The sequence below is a fragment of the Argiope bruennichi genome, chromosome X2 (assembly GCF_947563725.1).
Source record: "Argiope bruennichi chromosome X2, qqArgBrue1.1, whole genome shotgun sequence".
NCBI lineage: Eukaryota > Metazoa > Arthropoda > Arachnida > Araneae > Araneidae > Argiope > Argiope bruennichi.
Window position 1 is genome coordinate 106,812,300 of NC_079163.1, and position 26,361 is coordinate 106,838,660.

The window sequence follows — 26,361 nt, forward strand, 5'->3', positions numbered from 1 at the left end:
ATCTAAGATTGCTACGATGTACAAGAAATGAGTGGCTTGATGGATAAATTCGCATGTTGATTGCGCTTTATTTTGGTGGTCTTGAGTTCGAGCCTGGAAGCAAAACGAATAATTTTTTTCATTCATTAATTTCATATATTTTTATATATAACTTTTATCCGTGCTTATACTATATTTACTACAAAATCCATCCCTTTCCATACTTCCTAAAATAAAATTTAATGTGAAAATATCTTTAAATTTAATATAAATTTTAAGGGTCGATGCCTTGCACATGCGCAGATACCATCCGTATGATTAGCTTTGTGCATTTCGATCCAGATTTCCTTCGCGTCCGAAACATTTTTTATGGTGTTAAGAATCTAAGATTGCTACGTTGAATGAGGGATGCGTGGAATGGTGGATAGAGTCGTATGTTTGTTTGCTTTTCTTTCTGGTGGTCTTGTGTTCGAGTCTGGAAGCAGAACTTATAATTTTTATATTCATTTTCTTATATATTTTTATTTATAACTTTTCTCCGTGCTTATTCTATATTTAATACAAATTCCATCCATTTTCATACTTCCTAAAATAAAATTTAATATGAAAATATCTTTATATTTAATCACAAATTTAAGGGTCGATGTCTTGCACATGCGCAGATATCATCCGTATGCTTAGCATTGTGCATTTCGATCCCGATTTCCTTTACATCCGAAACTTTATTTATGGTGTTAAGAATCTAAGATTGCTACGCTGTACAAGGGATGAGTGGCTTGATTGATAGAGTGGCATATTGATTGCGCTTCTTTTTGGTGGTCTTGAGATCGATCCTGGAATCAAAACCAATAATTTTTTTCATTCATTAATTTCATATATTTTTATATATAACTTTTATCCGTGCTTATACCATATTTACTACAAAATCCATCCCTTTCCATACTTCCTAAAATAAAATTTAATGTGAAAATAACTTTAAATTTAATATAAATTTTAAGGGTCGATGCCTTGCACATGCGCAGATACCATCCGTATGATTAGCTTTGTGCATTTCGATCCAGATTTCCTTCGCGTCCGAAACATTTTTTATGGTGTTAAGAATCTAAGATTGCGGTTTTGAACGAGGGATGCGTGCAATGGTGGATAGAGTCGCATGTTTGTTTGCTTTGCTTTTTGGTGGTCTTGTGTTCGAGTCTGGAAGCAGAACTTATAATTTTTATATTCATTTTCTTATATATTTTTATTTATAACTTTTCTCCGTGCTTATTCTATATTTAATACAAATTCCATCCATTTTCATACTTCCTAAAATAAAATTTAATGTGAAAATATCTTTAAATTTAATCACAAATTTAAGGGTCGATGTCTTGCACATGCGCAAATATCATCCGTATGCTTAGCATTGTGCATTTCGATCCAGATTTCCTTTACATTCGAAACTTTATTTATGGTGTTAAGAATCTAAGATTGCTACGATGTACAAGGGATGAGTGGCATGATTGATAGAGTGGCATGTTGATAGCGCTTCTTTTTGGCGGTCTTGAGTTCGAGCCTGGAAGCAAAACGAATAATTTTTTTCATTCATTAATTTCATATATTTTTATTTATAACTTTTCTCCGTGCTTATTCTATATTTAATACAAATTCCATCCATTTTCATACTTCCTAAAATAAAATTTAATATCAAAATATCTTTAAATTTAATAGAAATTTTAATGTTCGATGCCTTGCACATGCGCACATACCATCCGAATGCTTAGCATTGTGCATTTCGATCCAGATTTCCTTCGCGTCCGAAACTTTATTTATGGTGTTAAGAATCTAAGATTGCTACGTTGTACAGGGATGCGTGGAATGGTGGATAGAGTCGCATGTTTGTTATCTCTTCTTTTTGGTGGTCTTGTGTTCGAGTCTGGAAGCAGAACTTATAATTTTTATATTCATTTTCTTATATATTTTTATTTATAACTTTTCTCCGTGCTTATTCTATATTTAATACAAATTCCATCCATTTTCATACTTCCTAAAATAAAATTTAAGATGAAAATATCTTTAAATTTAATCACAAATTTAAGGGTCGATGTCTTGCACATGCGCAGATATCATCCGTATGCTTAGCATTGTGCATTTCGATCCAGATTTCCTTTACATCCGAAAATTTATTTATGGTGTTAAGAATCTAAGATTGCTACGATGTACAAGAAATGAGTGGCTTGATGGATAAATTCGCATGTTGATTGCGCTTTATTTTGGTGGTCTTGAGTTCGAGCCTGGAAGCAAAACGAATAATTTTTTTCATTCATTAATTTCATATATTTTTATATATAACTTTTATCCGTGCTTATACTATATTTACTACAAAATCCATCCCTTTCCATACTTCCTAAAATAAAATTTAATGTGAAAATATCTTTAAATTTAATATAAATTTTAAGGGTCGATGCCTTGCACATGCGCAGATACCATCCGTATGATTAGCTTTGTGCATTTCGATCCAGATTTCCTTCGCGTCCGAAACATTTTTTATGGTGTTAAGAATCTAAGATTGCGGTTTTGAACGAGGGATGCGTGCAATGGTGGATAGAGTCGCATGTTTGTTTGCTTTGCTTTTTGGTGGTCTTGTGTTCGAGTCTGGAAGCAGAACTTATAATTTTTATATTCATTTTCTTATATATTTTTATTTATAACTTTTCTCCGTGCTTATTCTATATTTAATACAAATTCCATCCATTTTCATACTTCCTAAAATAAAATTTAATGTGAAAATATCTTTAAATTTAATCACAAATTTAAGGGTCGATGTCTTGCACATGCGCAAATATCATCCGTATGCTTAGCATTGTGCATTTCGATCCAGATTTCCTTTACATTCGAAACTTTATTTATGGTGTTAAGAATCTAAGATTGCTACGATGTACAAGGGATGAGTGGCATGATTGATAGAGTGGCATGTTGATAGCGCTTCTTTTTGGCGGTCTTGAGTTCGAGCCTGGAAGCAAAACGAATAATTTTTTTCATTCATTAATTTCATATATTTTTATTTATAACTTTTCTCCGTGCTTATTCTATATTTAATACAAATTCCATCCATTTTCATACTTCCTAAAATAAAATTTAATATCAAAATATCTTTAAATTTAATAGAAATTTTAAGGTTCGATGCCTTGCACATGTGCACATACCATCCGTATGCTTAGCATTGTGCATTTCGATCCAGATTTCCTTCGCGTCCGAAACTTTATTTATGGTGTTAAGAATCTAAGATTGCTACGTTGTACGAAGGATGCGTGGAATGGTGGATAGAGTCGCATGTTTGTATGCTCTTCTTTTTGGTGGTCTTGAGTTCGAGTCTGGAAGCAGAAATTATAATTTTTATATTCATTTTCTTATATATTTTTATTTATAACTTTTCTCCGTGCTTATTCTATATTTAATACAAATTCCATCCAGTTTCATACTTCCTGAAATAAAATTTAATATGAAAATATCTTTAAATTTAATCACAAATTTAAGGGTCGATGTCTTGCACATGCGCAGATATCATCCGTATGCTTAGCATTGTGCATTTCGATCCAGTTTTAGTTTACATCCGAAACTTTATTTATGGTGTTAAGAATCTAAGATTGCTACGATGTACAAGGGATGAGTGGCATGATTGATAGAGTGGCATGTTGATAGCGCTTCTTTTTGGCGGTCTTGAGTTCGAGCCTGGAAGCAAAACGAATAATTTTTTTCATTCATTAATTTCATATATTTTTATTTATAACTTTTCTCCGTGCTTATTCTATATTTAATACAAATTCCATCCATTTTCATACTTCCTAAAATAAAATTTAATATCAAAATATCTTTAAATTTAATAGAAATTTTAATGTTCGATGCCTTGCACATGCGCACATACCATCCGAATGCTTAGCATTGTGCATTTCGATCCAGATTTCCTTCGCGTCCGAAACTTTATTTATGGTGTTAAGAATCTAAGATTGCTACGTTGTACAGGGATGCGTGGAATGGTGGATAGAGTCGCATGTTTGTTATCTCTTCTTTTTGGTGGTCTTGTGTTCGAGTCTGGAAGCAGAACTTATAATTTTTATATTCATTTTCTTATATATTTTTATTTATAACTTTTCTCCGTGCTTATTCTATATTTAATACAAATTCCATCCATTTTCATACTTCCTAAAATAAAATTTAAGATGAAAATATCTTTAAATTTAATCACAAATTTAAGGGTCGATGTCTTGCACATGCGCAGATATCATCCGTATGCTTAGCATTGTGCATTTCGATCCAGATTTCCTTTACATCCGAAAATTTATTTATGGTGTTAAGAATCTAAGATTGCTACGATGTACAAGAAATGAGTGGCTTGATGGATAAATTCGCATGTTGATTGCGCTTTATTTTGGTGGTCTTGAGTTCGAGCCTGGAAGCAAAACGAATAATTTTTTTCATTCATTAATTTCATATATTTTTATATATAACTTTTATCCGTGCTTATACTATATTTACTACAAAATCCATCCCTTTCCATACTTCCTAAAATAAAATTTAATGTGAAAATATCTTTAAATTTAATATAAATTTTAAGGGTCGATGCCTTGCACATGCGCAGATACCATCCGTATGATTAGCTTTGTGCATTTCGATCCAGATTTCCTTCGCGTCCGAAACATTTTTTATGGTGTTAAGAATCTAAGATTGCGGTTTTGAACGAGGGATGCGTGCAATGGTGGATAGAGTCGCATGTTTGTTTGCTTTGCTTTTTGGTGGTCTTGTGTTCGAGTCTGGAAGCAGAACTTATAATTTTTATATTCATTTTCTTATATATTTTTATTTATAACTTTTCTCCGTGCTTATTCTATATTTAATACAAATTCCATCCATTTTCATACTTCCTAAAATAAAATTTAATGTGAAAATATCTTTAAATTTAATCACAAATTTAAGGGTCGATGTCTTGCACATGCGCAAATATCATCCGTATGCTTAGCATTGTGCATTTCGATCCAGATTTCCTTTACATTCGAAACTTTATTTATGGTGTTAAGAATCTAAGATTGCTACGATGTACAAGGGATGAGTGGCATGATTGATAGAGTGGCATGTTGATAGCGCTTCTTTTTGGCGGTCTTGAGTTCGAGCCTGGAAGCAAAACGAATAATTTTTTTCATTCATTAATTTCATATATTTTTATTTATAACTTTTCTCCGTGCTTATTCTATATTTAATACAAATTCCATCCATTTTCATACTTCCTAAAATAAAATTTAATATCAAAATATCTTTAAATTTAATAGAAATTTTAAGGTTCGATGCCTTGCACATGTGCACATACCATCCGTATGCTTAGCATTGTGCATTTCGATCCAGATTTCCTTCGCGTCCGAAACTTTATTTATGGTGTTAAGAATCTAAGATTGCTACGTTGTACGAGGGATGCGTGGAATGGTGGATAGAGTCGCATGTTTGTATGCTCTTCTTTTTGGTGGTCTTGAGTTCGAGTCTGGAAGCAGAAATTATAATTTTTATATTCATTTTCTTATATATTTTTATTTATAACTTTTCTCCGTGCTTATTCTATATTTAATACAAATTCCATCCAGTTTCATACTTCCTGAAATAAAATTTAATATGAAAATATCTTTAAATTTAATCACAAATTTAAGGGTCGATGTCTTGCACATGCGCAGATATCATCCGTATGCTTAGCATTGTGCATTTCGATCCAGTTTTAGTTTACATCCGAAACTTTATTTATGGTGTTAAGAATCTAAGATTGCTACGATGTACAAGGAATGAGTGGCTTGATGGATAGAGTCGCATGTTGATTGCGCTTCTTTTTGGTGGTCTTGAGTTCGAGTCTGGAAGCAGAACTTATAATTTTTATATTCATTTTCGTATATATTTTTATTTATAACTTTTATCCGTGCTTATTCTATATTTAATACAAATTCCATCCATTTTCATACTTCCTAAAATAAAATTTAATATCAAAATATCTTTAAATTTAATAGAAATTTTAATGTTCGATGCCTTGCACATGCGCACATACCATCCGAATGCTTAGCATTGTGCATTTCGATCCAGATTTCCTTCGCGTCCGAAACTTTATTTATGGTGTTAAGAATCTAAGATTGCTACGTTGTACAGGGATGCGTGGAATGGTGGATAGAGTCGCATGTTTGTTTGCTCTTCTTTTTGGTGGTCTTGTGTTCGAGTCTGGAAGCAGAACTTATAATTTTTATATTCATTTTCTTATATATTTTTATTTATAACTTTTCTCCGTGCTTATTCTATATTTAATACAAATTCCATCCATTTTCATACTTCCTAAAATAAAATTTAATATGAAAATATCTTTAAATTTAATCACAAATTTAAGGGTCGATGTCTTGCAAATGCGCAGATATCATCCGTATGCTTAGCATTGTGCATTTCGATCCAGTTTTAGTTTACATCCGAAACTTTATTTATGGTGTTAAGAATCTAAGATTGCTACGATGTACAAGGAATGAGTGGCTTGATGGATAGAGTCGCATGTTGATTGCGCTTCTTTTTGGTGGTCTTGAGTTCGAGTCTGGAAGCAGAACTTATAATTTTTATATTCATTTACGTATATATTTTTATTTATAACTTTTCTCCGTGCTTATTCTATATTTAATACAAATTCCATCCATTTTCATACTTCCTAAAATAAAATTTAATATGAAAATATCTTTAAATTTAATAGAAATTTTAAGGTTCGATGCCTTGCACATGCGCACATACCATCCGTATGCTTAGCATTGTGCATTTCGATCCAGACTTAGTTTACATCCGAAACTTTATTTATGGTGTTAAGAATCTAAGATTGCTACGATGTACAAGGGATGAGTGGCTTGATGGATAGAGTCGCATGTTTATTGCACTTCTTTTTGGTTGGTCTTGAGTTCGAATCTGGAGGCAGAACTTATAATTTTTATATTCATTTTCGTATATATTTTTATTTATAACTTTTCTCCGTGCTTATTCTATATTTAATACAAATTCCATCCATTTTCATACTTCCTAAAATAAAATTTAATATGAAAATATCTTTAAATTTAATAGAAATTTTAAGGTTCGATGCCTTGCACATGCGCACATACCATCCGTATGCTTTGCATTGTGCATTTCGATCCAGATTTAGTTTACATCCGAAACTTTATTTATGGTGTTAAGAATCTAAGATTGCTACGATGTACAAGGTATGAGTGGCTTGATGGATAGAGTCGCATGTTGATTGCGCTTCTTTTTGGTGGTCTTGAGTTCGAGTCTGGAAGCAGAACTTATAATTTTTATATTCATTTTCGTATATATTTTTATTTATAACTTTTCTCCGTGCTTATTCTATATTTAATACAAATTCCATCCATTTTCATACTTCCTAAAATAAAATTTAATATGAAAATATCTTTAAATTTAATAGAAATTTTAAGGTTCGATGCCTTGCACATGTGCACATACCATCCATATGCTTAGCATTGTGCATTTCGATCCAGATTTCCTTCGCGTCCGAAACTTTATTTATGGTGTTAAGAATCTAAGATTGCTACGTTGTACGAGGGATGCGTGGAATGGTGGATAGAGTCGCATGTTTGTATGCTCTTCTTTTTGGTGGTCTTGAGTTCGAGTCTGGAAGCAGAAATTATAATTTTTATATTCATTTTCTTATATATTTTTATTTATAACTTTTCTCCGTGCTTATTCTATATTTAATACAAATTCCATCCATTTTCATACTTCCTGAAATAAAATTTAATATGAAAATATCTTTAAATTTAATCACAAATTTAAGGGTCGATGTCTTGCACATGCGCAGATATCATCCGTATGCTTAGCATTGTGCATTTCGATCCAGTTTTAGTTTACATCCGAAACTTTATTTATGGTGTTAAGAATCTAAGATTGCTATGATGTACAAGGGATGAGTGGCTTGATGGATAGAGTCGCATGTTGATTGCGCATCTTTTTGGTGGTCTTGAGTTCGAGTCTGGAAGCAGAACTTATAATTTTTATATTCATTTTCGTATATATTTTTATTTATAACTTTTGTCCGTACTTATTCTATATTTAATACAAATTCCATCCATTTTCATACTTCCTAAAATAAAATTTAATATGAAAATATCTTTAAATTTAATAGAAATTTTAAGGTTCGATGCCTTGCACATGCGCACATACCATCCGTATGCTTAGCATTGTGCATTTCGATCCAGATTTAGTTTACATCAGAAACTTTATTTATGGTATTAAGAATCTAAGATTGCTACGATGTACAAGGGATGAGAGGCTTGATTGATAGAGTCGCATGTTGATTGCGCTTCTTCTTGGTGGTCTTGAGTTCGAGCCTGGAAGCAAAACGAATAATTTTTTTCATTCATTAATTTTATATATTTTTATATATATCTTTTATCCGTGCTTATACTATATTTACTACAAAATCCATCCCTTTCCATACTTCCTAAAATAAAATTTAATGTGAAAATATCTTTAAATTTAATATAAATTTTAAGGGTCGATGCCTTGCACTTGCGCAGATACCATCCGTATGCTTAGCATTGTGCATTTCGATCCTTCCATCCATTGCGTCCGAAACATTTTTTATGGTGTTAAAAATCTAAGATTGCTACATTTACGAGGGATGCGTGGAATGGTGGATAGAGTCGCATGTTTGTTTGCTCTTCCTTTTGGTGGTCTCGTGTTCGAGTCTGGAGGCAGAACTTATAATTTTTATAATCATTTTCGTATATATTTTTATTTATAACTTTTCTCCGTGCTTATTCCATATTTAATACAAATTCCATCCATTTTCATACTTCCTAAAATAAAATTTAATATGAAAATATCTTTAAATTTAATAGAAATTTTAAGGTTCGATGCCTTGCACATGCGCACATACCATCCGTATGCTTAGCATTGTGCATTTCGATAAAGATTTCCTTCGCGTCCGAAACTTTATTTATGGTGTTAAGAATCTAAGATTGCTACGTTGTACGAGGGATGCGTGGAATGGTGGGTAGAGTCGCATGTTTGTTTGCTCTTTTTTTTGGTGGTCTTGTGTTCGAGTCTGTAAGAAGAAATTATAATTTTTATATTCATTTTCTTATATATTTTTATTTATAACTTTTCTCCGTGCTTATTCTATATTTAATACAAATTCCATCCATTTTCATACTTCCTAAAATAAAATTTAATATGAAAATATCTTTACATTTAATCACAAATTTAAGGGTCGATGTCTTGCACATGCGCAGATATCATCCGTATGCTTAGCATTGTGCATTTCGATCCAGATTTAGTTTACATCCGAAACTTTATTTATGGTGTTAAGAATCTAAGATTGCTACGATGTACAAGGGATGAGTGGCTTGATGGATTGAGTCGCATGTTTATTGCGCTTCTTTTTGGTTGGTCTTGAGTTCGAGTCTGAAAGCAGAACTTATAATTTTTATATTCATTTTCGTATATATTTTTATTTATAACTTTTCTCCGTGCTTATTCTATATTTAATACAAATTCCATCCATTTTCATACTTCCTAAAATAAAATTTAATATGAAAATATCTTTAAATTTAATAGAAATTTTAAGGTTCGATGCCTTGCACAGGCGCACATACCATCCGTATGCTTAGCATTGTGCATTTCGATCCAGATTTCCTTCGCGTCCGAAACTTTATTTATGGTGTTAAGAATCTAAGATTGCTACGATGTACAAGGTATGAGTGGCTTGATGGATAGAGTCGCATGTTGATTGCGCTTCTTTTTGGTGGTCTTGAGTTCGAGTCTGGAAGCAAAACTTATAATTTTTATATTCATTTTCGTATATATTTTTATTTATAACTTTTCTCCGTGCTTATTCTATATTTAATACAAATTCCATCCATTTTCATACTTCCTAAAATAAAATTTAATGTGAAAATATCTTTAAATTTAATAGAAATTTTAAGGTTCGATGCCTTGCACATGCGCAGATACCATCCGTATGCTTAGCATTGTGCATTTCGATCCAGATTTCCTTCGCGTCCGAAACTTTATTTATGGTGTTAAGAATCTAAGATTGCTACGTTGTACGAGGGATGCGTGGAATGGTGGATAGAGTCGCATGTTTGTTAGCTCTTGTTTTTGGTGGTCTCGTGTTCGAGTCTGGAAGCAGAACTTATAATTTTTATATTCATTTTCTTATATATTTTTATTTATAACTATTCTCCGTGCTTATTCTATATTTAATACAAATTCCATCCAGTTTCATACTTCCTAAAATAAAATTTAATATGAAAATATCTTTAAATTTAATCACAAATTTAAGGGTCGACGTCTTGCACATGCGCAGATATCATCCGTATGCTTAGCATTGTGCATTTCGATCCAGATTTCCTTTACATCCGAAACTTTATTTATGGTGTTAAGAATCTAAGATTGCTACGATGTACAAGGGATAAGTGGCTTCATTGATAGAGTGGCATGTTGATTGCGCTTCTTTTTGGTGGTCTTGAGTTCGAGCCTGGAAGCAAAACGAATAATTTTTTTCATTCATTAATTTCATATATTTTTATATATAACTTTTATCCGTGCTTATACTATATTTACTACAAAATCCCTCCCTTTCCATACTTCCTAAAATAAAATTTAATGTGAAAATATCTTTAAATTTAATATAAATTTTAAGGTTCGATGCCTTGCACATGCGCAGATACCATCCGTATGCTTAGCATTGTGCATTTCGATCCAGATTTCCTTCGCGTCCGAAACATTTTTTATGGTGTTAAGAATCTAAGATTGCTGCGTTGTACGAGGGATGCGTGGAATGGTGGATAGAGTCGCATGTTTGTTTGCTCTCCTTTTTGGTGGTCTCGTGTTCGAGTCTGGAAGCAGAACTTATAATTTTCATATTCATTTTCGTATATATTTTTATTTATAACTTTTCTCCGTGCTTATTCTATATTTAATACAAATTACATCCATTTTCATACTTCCTAAAATAAAATTTAATGTGAAAATATCTTTAAATTTAATAGAAATTTTAAGGTTCGATGCCTTGCACATGCGTAGATACCATCCGTACGCTTAGCATTGTGCATTTCGATCCAGATTTCCTTCGCGTCCGAAACTTTATTTATGGTGTTATGAATCTAAGATTGCTACGTTGTACGAGGGATGCGTGGAATGGTGGATAGAGTCGCATGTTTGTTAGCTCTTCTTTTTGGTGGTCTCGTGTTCGAGTCTGGAAGCACAACTTATAATTTTCATATTCATTTTCGTATATATTTTTATTTATAACTTTTCTCCGTGCTTATTCTATATTTAATACAAATTCCATCCATTTTCATACTTCCTAAAATAAAATTTAATATGAAAATATCTTTAAATTTAATCACAAATTTAAGGGTCGATGTCTTGCACATGCGCAGATAACATCCGTATGCTTAGCATTGTGCATTTCGATCCAGATTTAGTTTACATCCGAAACTTTATTTATGGTGTTAAGAATCTAAGATTGCTACGATGTACAAGGGATGAGTGGCTTGATGGATAGAGTCGCATGTTTATTGCGCTTCTTTTTGGTTGGTCTTGAGTTCGAGTCTGGAAGCAGAACTTATAATTTTTATATTCATTTTCGTATATATTTTTATTTATAACTTTTCTCCGTGCTTATTCTATATTTAATACAAATTCCATCCATTTTCATACTTCCTAAAATAAAATTTAATATGAAAATATCTTTAAATTTAATAGAAATTTTAAGGTTCGATGCCTTGCACATGCGCACATACCATCCGTATGCTTAGCATTGTGCATTTCGATCCAGATTTAGTTTACATCCGAAACTTTATTTATGGTGTTAAGAATCTAAGATTGCTACGATGTACAAGGTATGAGTGGCTTGATGGATAGAGTCGCATGTTGATTGCGCTTCTTTTTGGTGGTCTTGAGTTCGAGTCTGGAAGCAGAACTTATAATTTTTATATTCATTTTCGTACATATTTTTATTTATAACTTTTCTCCGTGCTTATTTTATATTTAATACAAATTCCATCCATTTTCATACTTCCTAAAATAAAATTTAATATGAAAATATCTTTAAATTTAATAGAAATTTTAAGGTTCGATGCCTTGCACATGTGCACATACCATCCGTATGCTTAGCATTGTGCATTTCGATCCAGATTTCCTTCGCGTCCGAAACTTTATTTATGGTGTTAAGAATCTAAGATTGCTACGATGTACAAGGTATGAGTGGCTTGATGGATAGAGTCGCATGTTGATTGCGCTTCTTCTTGGTGGTCTTGAGTTCGAGCCTGGAAGCAAAACGAATAATTTTTTTCATTCATTAATTTTATATATTTTTATATATATCTTTTATCCGTGCTTATACTATATTTACTACAAAATCCATCCCTTTCCATACTTCCTAAAATAAAATTTAATGTGAAAATATCTTTAAATTTAATATAAATTTTAAGGGTCGATGCCTTGCACTTGCGCAGATACCATCCGTATGCTTAGCATTGTGCATTTCGATCCTTCCATCCATTGCGTCCGAAACATTTTTTATGGTGTTAAAAATCTAAGATTGCTACATTTACGAGGGATGCGTGGAATGGTGGATAGAGTCGCATGTTTGTTTGCTCTTCCTTTTGGTGGTCTCGTGTTCGAGTCTGGAGGCAGAACTTATAATTTTTATAATCATTTTCGTATATATTTTTATTTATAACTTTTCTCCGTGCTTATTCCATATTTAATACAAATTCCATCCATTTTCATACTTCCTAAAATAAAATTTAATATGAAAATATCTTTAAATTTAATAGAAATTTTAAGGTTCGATGCCTTGCACATGCGCACATACCATCCGTATGCTTAGCATTGTGCATTTCGATAAAGATTTCCTTCGCGTCCGAAACTTTATTTATGGTGTTAAGAATCTAAGATTGCTACGTTGTACGAGGGATGCGTGGAATGGTGGGTAGAGTCGCATGTTTGTTTGCTCTTTTTTTTGGTGGTCTTGTGTTCGAGTCTGTAAGAAGAAATTATAATTTTTATATTCATTTTCTTATATATTTTTATTTATAACTTTTCTCCGTGCTTATTCTATATTTAATACAAATTCCATCCATTTTCATACTTCCTAAAATAAAATTTAATATGAAAATATCTTTACATTTAATCACAAATTTAAGGGTCGATGTCTTGCACATGCGCAGATATCATCCGTATGCTTAGCATTGTGCATTTCGATCCAGATTTAGTTTACATCCGAAACTTTATTTATGGTGTTAAGAATCTAAGATTGCTACGATGTACAAGGGATGAGTGGCTTGATGGATTGAGTCGCATGTTTATTGCGCTTCTTTTTGGTTGGTCTTGAGTTCGAGTCTGAAAGCAGAACTTATAATTTTTATATTCATTTTCGTATATATTTTTATTTATAACTTTTCTCCGTGCTTATTCTATATTTAATACAAATTCCATCCATTTTCATACTTCCTAAAATAAAATTTAATATGAAAATATCTTTAAATTTAATAGAAATTTTAAGGTTCGATGCCTTGCACAGGCGCACATACCATCCGTATGCTTAGCATTGTGCATTTCGATCCAGATTTCCTTCGCGTCCGAAACTTTATTTATGGTGTTAAGAATCTAAGATTGCTACGATGTACAAGGTATGAGTGGCTTGATGGATAGAGTCGCATGTTGATTGCGCTTCTTTTTGGTGGTCTTGAGTTCGAGTCTGGAAGCAAAACTTATAATTTTTATATTCATTTTCGTATATATTTTTATTTATAACTTTTCTCCGTGCTTATTCTATATTTAATACAAATTCCATCCATTTTCATACTTCCTAAAATAAAATTTAATGTGAAAATATCTTTAAATTTAATAGAAATTTTAAGGTTCGATGCCTTGCACATGCGCAGATACCATCCGTATGCTTAGCATTGTGCATTTCGATCCAGATTTCCTTCGCGTCCGAAACTTTATTTATGGTGTTAAGAATCTAAGATTGCTACGTTGTACGAGGGATGCGTGGAATGGTGGATAGAGTCGCATGTTTGTTAGCTCTTGTTTTTGGTGGTCTCGTGTTCGAGTCTGGAAGCAGAACTTATAATTTTTATATTCATTTTCTTATATATTTTTATTTATAACTATTCTCCGTGCTTATTCTATATTTAATACAAATTCCATCCAGTTTCATACTTCCTAAAATAAAATTTAATATGAAAATATCTTTAAATTTAATCACAAATTTAAGGGTCGACGTCTTGCACATGCGCAGATATCATCCGTATGCTTAGCATTGTGCATTTCGATCCAGATTTCCTTTACATCCGAAACTTTATTTATGGTGTTAAGAATCTAAGATTGCTACGATGTACAAGGGATAAGTGGCTTCATTGATAGAGTGGCATGTTGATTGCGCTTCTTTTTGGTGGTCTTGAGTTCGAGCCTGGAAGCAAAACGAATAATTTTTTTCATTCATTAATTTCATATATTTTTATATATAACTTTTATCCGTGCTTATACTATATTTACTACAAAATCCCTCCCTTTCCATACTTCCTAAAATAAAATTTAATGTGAAAATATCTTTAAATTTAATATAAATTTTAAGGTTCGATGCCTTGCACATGCGCAGATACCATCCGTATGCTTAGCATTGTGCATTTCGATCCAGATTTCCTTCGCGTCCGAAACATTTTTTATGGTGTTAAGAATCTAAGATTGCTGCGTTGTACGAGGGATGCGTGGAATGGTGGATAGAGTCGCATGTTTGTTTGCTCTCCTTTTTGGTGGTCTCGTGTTCGAGTCTGGAAGCAGAACTTATAATTTTCATATTCATTTTCGTATATATTTTTATTTATAACTTTTCTCCGTGCTTATTCTATATTTAATACAAATTACATCCATTTTCATACTTCCTAAAATAAAATTTAATGTGAAAATATCTTTAAATTTAATAGAAATTTTAAGGTTCGATGCCTTGCACATGCGTAGATACCATCCGTACGCTTAGCATTGTGCATTTCGATCCAGATTTCCTTCGCGTCCGAAACTTTATTTATGGTGTTATGAATCTAAGATTGCTACGTTGTACGAGGGATGCGTGGAATGGTGGATAGAGTCGCATGTTTGTTAGCTCTTCTTTTTGGTGGTCTCGTGTTCGAGTCTGGAAGCACAACTTATAATTTTCATATTCATTTTCGTATATATTTTTATTTATAACTTTTCTCCGTGCTTATTCTATATTTAATACAAATTCCATCCATTTTCATACTTCCTAAAATAAAATTTAATATGAAAATATCTTTAAATTTAATCACAAATTTAAGGGTCGATGTCTTGCACATGCGCAGATAACATCCGTATGCTTAGCATTGTGCATTTCGATCCAGATTTAGTTTACATCCGAAACTTTATTTATGGTGTTAAGAATCTAAGATTGCTACGATGTACAAGGGATGAGTGGCTTGATGGATAGAGTCGCATGTTTATTGCGCTTCTTTTTGGTTGGTCTTGAGTTCGAGTCTGGAAGCAGAACTTATAATTTTTATATTCATTTTCGTATATATTTTTATTTATAACTTTTCTCCGTGCTTATTCTATATTTAATACAAATTCCATCCATTTTCATACTTCCTAAAATAAAATTTAATATGAAAATATCTTTAAATTTAATAGAAATTTTAAGGTTCGATGCCTTGCACATGCGCACATACCATCCGTATGCTTAGCATTGTGCATTTCGATCCAGATTTAGTTTACATCCGAAACTTTATTTATGGTGTTAAGAATCTAAGATTGCTACGATGTACAAGGTATGAGTGGCTTGATGGATAGAGTCGCATGTTGATTGCGCTTCTTTTTGGTGGTCTTGAGTTCGAGTCTGGAAGCAGAACTTATAATTTTTATATTCATTTTCGTACATATTTTTATTTATAACTTTTCTCCGTGCTTATTTTATATTTAATACAAATTCCATCCATTTTCATACTTCCTAAAATAAAATTTAATATGAAAATATCTTTAAATTTAATAGAAATTTTAAGGTTCGATGCCTTGCACATGTGCACATACCATCCGTATGCTTAGCATTGTGCATTTCGATCCAGATTTCCTTCGCGTCCGAAACTTTATTTATGGTGTTAAGAATCTAAGATTGCTACGTTGTACGAGGGATGCGTGGAATGGTGGATAGAGTCGCATGTTTGTATGCTCTTCTTTTTGGTGGTCTTGAGTTCGAGTCTGGAAGCAGAAATTATAATTTTTATATTCATTTTCGTATATATTTTTATTTATAACTTTTCTCCGTACTTATTCTATATTTAATACAAATTCCATCCATTTTCATACTTCCTAAAATAAAATTTAATATGAAAATATCTTTAAATTTAATAGAAATTTTAAGGTTCGATGCCTTGCACATGCGCACATACCATCCGTATGCTTAGCATTGTGCATTTCGATCCAGATTTAGTTTACATCAGAAACTTTATTTATGGTGTTAAGAATCTAAGATTGCTACGATGTACAAGGGATGAGTGGCTTGATTGATAGAGTCGCATGTTGATTGCGCTTCTTCTTGGTGGTCTTGAGTTCGAGCCTGGAAGCAAAACGAATAATTTTTTTCATTCATTAATTTTATATATTTTTATATATATCTTTTATCCGTGCTTATACTATATTTACTACAAAATCCATCCCTTTCCATACTTCCTAAAATAAAATTTAATGTGAAAATATCTTTAAATTTAATATAAATTTTAAGGGTCGATGCCTTGCACATGCGCAGATACCATCCGTATGCTTAGCATTGTGCATTTCGATCCTTCCATCCATCGCGTCCGGAACATTTTTTATGGTGTTAAAAATCTAAGATTGCTACGTTTTACGAGGGATGCGTGGAATGGTGGACAGAGTCGCATGTTTGTTTGCTCTTATTTTTGGTGGTCTTGTGTTCGAGTCTGGAAGCAGAACTTATAATTTTTATAATCATTTTCGTATATATTTTTATTTATAACTTTTCTCCGTGCTTATTCCATATTTAATACAAATTCCATCCATTTTCATACTTCCTAAAATAAAATTTAATATAAAAATATCTTTAAATTTAATCACAAATTTAAGGGTCGATGTCTTGCACATGCGCAGATATCATCCGTATGCTTAGCATTGTGCATTTCGATCCAGATTTAGTTTACATCCGAAACTTTATTTATGGTGTTAAGAATCTAAGATTGCTACGATGTCAAGGGATGAGTGGCTTGATGGATAGAGTCGCATGTTTATTGCGATTCTTTTTGGTTGGTCTTGAGTTCGAGTCTGAAAGCAGAACTTATAATTTTTATATTCATTTTCGTATATATTTTTATTTATAACTTTTCTCCGTGCTTATTCTATATTTAATACAAATTTCCATCCATTTTCATACTTCCTAAAATAAAATTTAATATGAAAATATCTTTAAATTTAATAGAAATTTTAAGGTTCGATGCCTTGCACATGCGCACATACCATCCGTATGCTTAGCATTGTGCATTTCGATCCAGATTTCCTTCGCGTCCGAAACTTTATTTATGGTGTTAAGAATCTAAGATTGCTACGATGTACAAGGTATGAGTGGCTTGATGGATAGAGTCGCATGTTGATTGCGCTTCTTTTTGGTGGTCTTGAGTTCGAGTCTGGAAGCAGAACTTATAATTTTTATAATCATTTTCGTATATATTTTTATTTATAACTTTTCTCCGTGCTTATTCCATATTTAATACAAATTCCATCCATTTTCATACTTCCTAAAATAAAATTTAATATAAAAATATCTTTAAATTTAATCACAAATTTAAGGGTCGATGTCTTGCACATGCGCAGATATCATCCGTATGCTTAGCATTGTGCATTTCGATCCAGATTTAGTTTACATCCGAAACTTTATTTATGGTGTTAAGAATCTAAGATTGCTACGATGTCAAGGGATGAGTGGCTTGATGGATAGAGTCGCATGTTTATTGCGATTCTTTTTGGTTGGTCTTGAGTTCGAGTCTGAAAGCAGAACTTATAATTTTTATATTCATTTTCGTATATATTTTTATTTATAACTTTTCTCCGTGCTTATTCTATATTTAATACAAATTTCCATCCATTTTCATACTTCCTAAAATAAAATTTAATATGAAAATATCTTTAAATTTAATAGAAATTTTAAGGTTCGATGCCTTGCACATGCGCAGATACCATCCGTATGCTTAGCATTGTGCATTTCGATCCAGATTTCCTTCGCGTCCGAAACTTTATTTATGGTGTTAAGAATCTAAGATTGCTACGTTGTACGAGGGATGCGTGGAATGGTGGATAGAGTCGCATGTTTGTTAGCTCTTGTTTTTGGTGGTCTCGTGTTCGAGTCTGGAAGCAGAACTTATAATTTTTATATTCATTTTCTTATATATTTTTATTTATAACTATTCTCCGTGCTTATTCTATATTTAATACAAATTCCATCCAGTTTCATACTTCCTAAAATAAAATTTAATATGAAAATATCTTTAAATTTAATCACAAATTTAAGGGTCGACGTCTTGCACATGCGCAGATATCATCCGTATGCTTAGCATTGTGCATTTCGATCCAGATTTCCTTTACATCCGAAACTTTATTTATGGTGTTAAGAATCTAAGATTGCTACGATGTACAAGGGATAAGTGGCTTCATTGATAGAGTGGCATGTTGATTGCGCTTCTTTTTGGTGGTCTTGAGTTCGAGCCTGGAAGCAAAACGAATAATTTTTTTCATTCATTAATTTCATATATTTTTATATATAACTTTTATCCGTGCTTATACTATATTTACTACAAAATCCCTCCCTTTCCATACTTCCTAAAATAAAATTTAATGTGAAAATATCTTTAAATTTAATATAAATTTTAAGGTTCGATGCCTTGCACATGCGCAGATACCATCCGTATGCTTAGCATTGTGCATTTCGATCCAGATTTCCTTCGCGTCCGAAACATTTTTTATGGTGTTAAGAATCTAAGATTGCTGCGTTGTACGAGGGATGCGTGGAATGGTGGATAGAGTCGCATGTTTGTTTGCTCTCCTTTTTGGTGGTCTCGTGTTCGAGTCTGGAAGCAGAACTTATAATTTTCATATTCATTTTCGTATATATTTTTATTTATAACTTTTCTCCGTGCTTATTCTATATTTAATACAAATTACATCCATTTTCATACTTCCTAAAATAAAATTTAATGTGAAAATATCTTTAAATTTAATAGAAATTTTAAGGTTCGATGCCTTGCACATGCGTAGATACCATCCGTACGCTTAGCATTGTGCATTTCGATCCAGATTTCCTTCGCGTCCGAAACTTTATTTATGGTGTTATGAATCTAAGATTGCTACGTTGTACGAGGGATGCGTGGAATGGTGGATAGAGTCGCATGTTTGTTAGCTCTTCTTTTTGGTGGTCTCGTGTTCGAGTCTGGAAGCACAACTTATAATTTTCATATTCATTTTCGTATATATTTTTATTTATAACTTTTCTCCGTGCTTATTCTATATTTAATACAAATTCCATCCATTTTCATACTTCCTAAAATAAAATTTAATATGAAAATATCTTTAAATTTAATCACAAATTTAAGGGTCGATGTCTTGCACATGCGCAGATAACATCCGTATGCTTAGCATTGTGCATTTCGATCCAGATTTAGTTTACATCCGAAACTTTATTTATGGTGTTAAGAATCTAAGATTGCTACGATGTACAAGGGATGAGTGGCTTGATGGATAGAGTCGCATGTTTATTGCGCTTCTTTTTGGTTGGTCTTGAGTTCGAGTCTGGAAGCAGAACTTATAATTTTTATATTCATTTTCGTATATATTTTTATTTATAACTTTTCTCCGTGCTTATTCTATATTTAATACAAATTCCATCCATTTTCATACTTCCTGAAATAAAATTTAATATGAAAATATCTTTAAATTTAATCACAAATTTAAGGGTCGATGTCTTGCACATGCGCAGATATCATCCGTATGCTTAGCATTGTGCATTTCGATCCAGTTTTAGTTTACATCCGAAACTTTATTTATGGTGTTAAGAATCTAAGATTGCTATGATGTACAAGGGATGAGTGGCTTGATGGATAGAGTCGCATGTTGATTGCGCTTCTTTTTGGTGGTCTTGAGTTCGAGTCTGGAAGCAGAACTTATAATTTTTATATTCATTTTCGTATATATTTTTATTTATAACTTTTCTCCGTACTTATTCTATATTTAATACAAATTCCATCCATTTTCATACTTCCTAAAATAAAATTTAATATGAAAATATCTTTAAATTTAATAGAAATTTTAAGGTTCGATGCCTTGCACATGCGCACATACCATCCGTATGCTTAGCATTGTGCATTTCGATCCAGATTTAGTTTACATCAGAAACTTTATTTATGGTGTTAAGAATCTAAGATTGCTACGATGTACAAGGGATGAGTGGCTTGATTGATAGAGTCGCATGTTGATTGCGCTTCTTCTTGGTGGTCTTGAGTTCGAGCCTGGAAGCAAAACGAATAATTTTTTTCATTCATTAATTTTATATATTTTTATATATATCTTTTATCCGTGCTTATACTATATTTACTACAAAATCCATCCCTTTCCATACTTCCTAAAATAAAATTTAATGTGAAAATATCTTTAAATTTAATATAAATTTTAAGGGTCGATGCCTTGCACATGCGCAGATACCATCCGTATGCTTAGCATTGTGCATTTCGATCCTTCCATCCATCGCGTCCGGAACATTTTTTATGGTGTTAAAAATCTAAGATTGCTACGTTTTACGAGGGATGCGTGGAATGGTGGACAGAGTCGCATGTTTGTTTGCTCTTCTTTTTGGTGGTCTTGTGTTCGAGTCTGGAAGCAGAACTTATAATTTTTATAATCATTTTCGTATATATTTTTATTTATAACTTTTCTCCGTGCTTATTCCATATTTAATACAAATTCCATCCATTTTCATACTTCCTAAAATAAAATTTAATATAAAAATATCTTTAAATTTAATCACAAATTTAAGGGTCGATGTCTTGCACATGCGCAGATATCATCCGTATGCTTAGCATTGTGCATTTCGATCCAGATTTAGTTTACATCCGAAACTTTATTTATGGTGTTAAGAATCTAAGATTGCTACGATGTCAAGGGATGAGTGGCTTGATGGATAGAGTCGCATGTTTATTGCGATTCTTTTTGGTTGGTCTTGAGTTCGAGTCTGAAAGCAGAACTTATAATTTTTATATTCATTTTCGTATATATTTTTATTTATAACTTTTCTCCGTGCTTATTCTATATTTAATACAAATTTCCATCCATTTTCATACTTCCTAATATAAAATTTAATATGAAAATATCTTTAAATTTAATAGAAATTTTAAGGTTCGATGCCTTGCACATGCGCACATACCATCCGTATGCTTAGCATTGTGCATTTCGATCCAGATTTCCTTCGCGTCCGAAACTTTATTTATGGTGTTAAGAATCTAAGATTGCTACGATGTACAAGGTATGAGTGGCTTGATGGATAGAGTCGCATGTTGATTGCGCTTCTTTTTGGTGGTCTTGAGTTCGAGTCTGGAAGCAGAACTTATAATTTTTATATTCATTTTCGTATATATTTTTATTTATAACTTTTCTCCGTGCTTATTCTATATTTAATACAAATTCCATCCATTTTCATACTTCCTAAAATAAAATTTAATATGAAAATATCTTTAAATTTAATAGAAATTTTAAGGTTCGATGCCTTGCACATGTGCACATACCATCCGTATGCTTAGCATTGTGCATTTCGATCCAGATTTCCTTCGCGTCCGAAACTTTATTTATGGTGTTAAGAATCTAAGATTGCTACGTTGTACGAGGGATGCGTGGAATGGTGGATAGAGTCGCATTTTTGTATGCTCTTCTTTTTGGTGGTCTTGAGTTCGAGTCTGGAAGCAGAAATTATAATTTTTATATTCATTTTCTTATATATTTTTATTTATAACTTTTCTCCGTGCTTATTCTATATTTAATACAAATTCCATCCATTTTCATACTTCCTAAAATAAAATTTAATATGAAAATATCTTTAAATTTAATCACAAATTTAAGGGTCGATGTCTTGCACGTGCGCAGATATCATCCGTATGCTTAGCATTGTGCATTTCGAACCAGATTTAGTTTACACCCGAAACTTTATTTATGGTGTTAAGAATCTAAGATTGCTACGATGTACAAGGGATGAGTGGCTTGATGGATAGAGTCGCATGTTGATTGCGCTTCTTTTTGGTGGTCTTAAATTCGAGTCTGGAAGCAAAACTTATAATTTTTATATTCATTTTCGTATATATTTTTATTTATAACTTTTCTCCGTGCTTATTCTATATATATAATACAAATTCCATCCATTTTCATACTTCCTAAAATAAAATTTAATGTGAAAATATCTTTAAATTTAATAGAAATTTTAAGGTTCGATGCCTTGCACATGCGCAGATACCATCCGTATGCTTAGCATTGTGCATTTCGATCCAGATTTCCTTCGCGTCCGAAACTTTATTTATGGTGTTAAGAATCTAAGATTGCTACGTTGTACGAGGGATGCGTGGAATGGTGGATAGAGTCGCATGTTTGTTAGCTCTTCTTTTTGGTGGTCTCGTGTTCGAGTCTGGAAGCAGAACTTATAATTTTTATATTCATTTTCTTATATATTTTTATTTATAACTATTCTCCGTGCTTATTCTATATTTAATACAAATTCCATCCAGTTTCATACTTCCTAAAATAAAATTTAATATGAAAATATCTTTAAATTTAATCACAAATTTAAGGGTCGACGTCTTGCACATGCGCAGATATCATCCGTATGCTTAGCATTCTGCATTTCGATCCAGATTTCCTTTACATCCGAAACTTTATTTATGGTGTTAAGAATCTAAGATTGCTACGATGTACAAGGGATGAGTGGCTTGATTGATAGAGTGGCATGTTGATTGCGCTTCTTTTTGGTGGTCTTGAGTTCGAGCCTGGAAGCAAAACGAATAATTTTTTTCATTCATTAATTTCATATATTTTTATATATAACTTTTATCCGTGCTTATACTATATTTACTACAAAATCCCTCCCTTTCCATACTTCCTAAAATAAAATTTAATGTGAAAATATCTTTAAATTTAATATAAATTTTAAGGTTCGATGCCTTGCACATGCGCAGATACCATCCGTATGCTTAGCATTGTGCATTTCGATCCAGATTTCCTTCGCACCGAAACATTTTTTATGGTGTTAAGAATCTAAGATTGCTGCGTTGTACGAGGGATGCGTGGAATGGTGGATAGAGTCGCATGTTTGTTTGCTCTCCTTTTTGGTGGTCTCGTGTTCGAGTCTGGAAGCAGAACTTATAATTTTCATATTCATTTTCGTATATATTTTTATTTATAACTTTTCTCCGTGCTTATTCTATATTTAATACAAATTCCATCCATTTTCATACTTCCTAAAATAAAATTTAATGTGAAAATATCTTTAAATTTAATAGAAATTTTAAGGTTCGATGCCTTGCAAATGCGTAGATACCATCCGTACGCTTAGCATTGTGCATTTCGATCCAGATTTCCTTCGCGTCCGAAACTTTATTTATGGTGTTAAGAATCTAAGATTGCTACGTTGTACGAGGGACGCGTGGAATGGTGGATAGAGTCGCATGTTTGTTAGCTCTACTTTTTGGTGGTCTCGTGTTCGAGTCTGGAAGCACAACTTATAATTTTTATATTCATTTTCTTATATATTTTTATTTATAACTTTTCTCCGTGCTTATTCTATATTTAATACAAATTCCATCCAGTTTCATACTTCCTAAAATAAAATTTAATATGAAAATATCTTTAAATTTAATCACAAATTTAAGGGTCGACGTCTTGCACATGCGCAGATATCATCCGTATGCTTAGCATTGTGCATTTCGATCCAGATTTCCTTTACATCCGAAACTTTATTTATGGTGTTAAGAATCTAAGATTGCTACAATGTACAAGGGATGAGTGGCTTGATTGATAGAGTGGCATGTTGATTGCGCTTCTTTTTGGTGGTCTTGAGTTCGAGCCTGGAAGCAAAACGAATAATTTTTTTCATTCATTAATTTCATATATTTTTATATATAACTTTTATCCGTGCTTATACTATATTTACTACAAAATCCCTCCCTTTCCATACTTCCTAAAATAAAATTTAATGTGAAAATATCTTTAAATTTAATAGAAATTTTAAGGTTCGATGCCTTGCACATGCGCAGATACCATCCGTATGCTTAGCATTGTGCATTTCGATCCAGATTTCCTTCGCGTCCGAAACATTTTTTATGGTGTTAAGAATCTAAGATTGCTACGTTGTACGAGGGATGCGTGGAATGGTGGATAGAGTCGCATGTTTGTTTGCTCTCCTTTTTGGTGGTCTCGTGTTCGAGTCTGGAAGCAGAACTTATAATTTTCATATTAATTTTCTTATATATTTTTATTTATAACTTTTCTCCGTGCTTATTCTATATTTAATACAAATTCCATCCAGTTTCATACTTCCTAAAATAAAATTTAATATGAAAATATCTTTAAATTTAATAGAAATTTTAAGGTTCGATGCCTTGCACATGTGCACATACCATCCGTATGCTTAGCATTGTGCATTTCGATCCAGATTTCCTTCGCGTCCGAAACTTTATTTATGGTGTTAAGAATCTAAGATTGCTACGTTGTACGAGGGATGCGTGGAATGGTGGATAGAGTCGCATGTTTGTATGCTCTTCTTTTTGGTGGTCTTGAGTTCGAGTCTGGAAGCAGAAATTATAATTTTTATATTCATTTTCTTATATATTTTTATTTATAACTTTTCTCCGTGCTTATTCTATATTTAATACAAATTCCATCCATTTTCATACTTCCTAAAATAAAATTTAATATGAAAATATCTTTAAATTTAATCACAAATTTAAGGGTCGAGGTCTTGCACGTGCGCAGATATCATCCGTATGCTTAGCATTGTGCATTTCGAACCAGATGTAGTTTACACCCGAAACTTTATTTATGGTGTTAAGAATCTAAGATTGCTACGATGTACAAGGGATGTGTGGCTTGATGGATAGAGTCGCATGTTGATTGCGCTTCTTTTTGGTGGTCTTGAGTTCGAGTCTGGAAGCAAAACTTATAATTTTTATATTCATTTTCGTATATATTTTTATTTATAACTTTTCTCCGTGCTTATTCTATATTTAATACAAATTCCATCCATTTTCATACTTCCTAAAATAAAATTTAATGTGAAAATATCTTTAAATTTAATAGAAATTTTAAGGTTCGATGCCTTGCACATGCGCAGATACCATCCGTATGCTTAGCATTGTGCATTTCGATCCAGATTTCCTTCGCGTCCGAAACTTTATTTATGGTGTTAAGAATCTAAGATTGCTACGTTGTACGAGGGATGCGTGGAATGGTGGATAGAGTCGCATGTATGTTAGCTCTTCTTTTTGGTGGTCTCGTGTTCGAGTCTGGAAGCAGAACTTATAATTTTTATATTCATTTTCTTATATATTTTTATTTATAACTATTCTCCGTGCTTATTCTATATTTAACCCTCCAAGCGGCAACCCCGGAAAAAGACGGAATCTTTTCTCCCTTCAAAACGGCGGACCCGTCTATAGACGGAAACAAAAACTCCCTTAAAACTGTCACTGCCCGTATTTTTACGGGTTCCAGTTTTTTCCTACCCCCAATCTCAAGCTGTGAGATAATGAGAAGGGAATGTGAGATAAGGAAAAGTGAATCGTTATCAGTGGACGATATGATTGATGTCTTCCTGCTCGCGCCCTTTTAAGCATTTTAAAATCTCGCTTACGTTCTGAGGCGTTACTTTTGAGATTTTGATAATAATTACGTATCCAAAATGAAATTTAAATAACGAGAATGAAATTGAAAGTATGAAAATATATACCTGGAATGAAAAAATACATAAACGTATTATTATTAATAAATTGAAACATTAGATTTTAAAGCTTTCTAGCATAAGAAAATAGTTAATGTAAAAAATAAATAAAAAATATAAAATTAAAATTTGACAAGTTTTTTTTTCATAGCGTGCTTTCATTTAAGGATTTTAGAATTGACATTGCTTATGCAACTTATTTTTGAAAATAAGACACTAAACTTATTTACAGAATTTACTTAACGGACGAAACTTTTTAACTTTTAATTAATTTTTTTTTTTTTAGTATTCATTAATAAGTGTATTTCAAAACGGGGAGATATATAGAACCAATATATTACAGT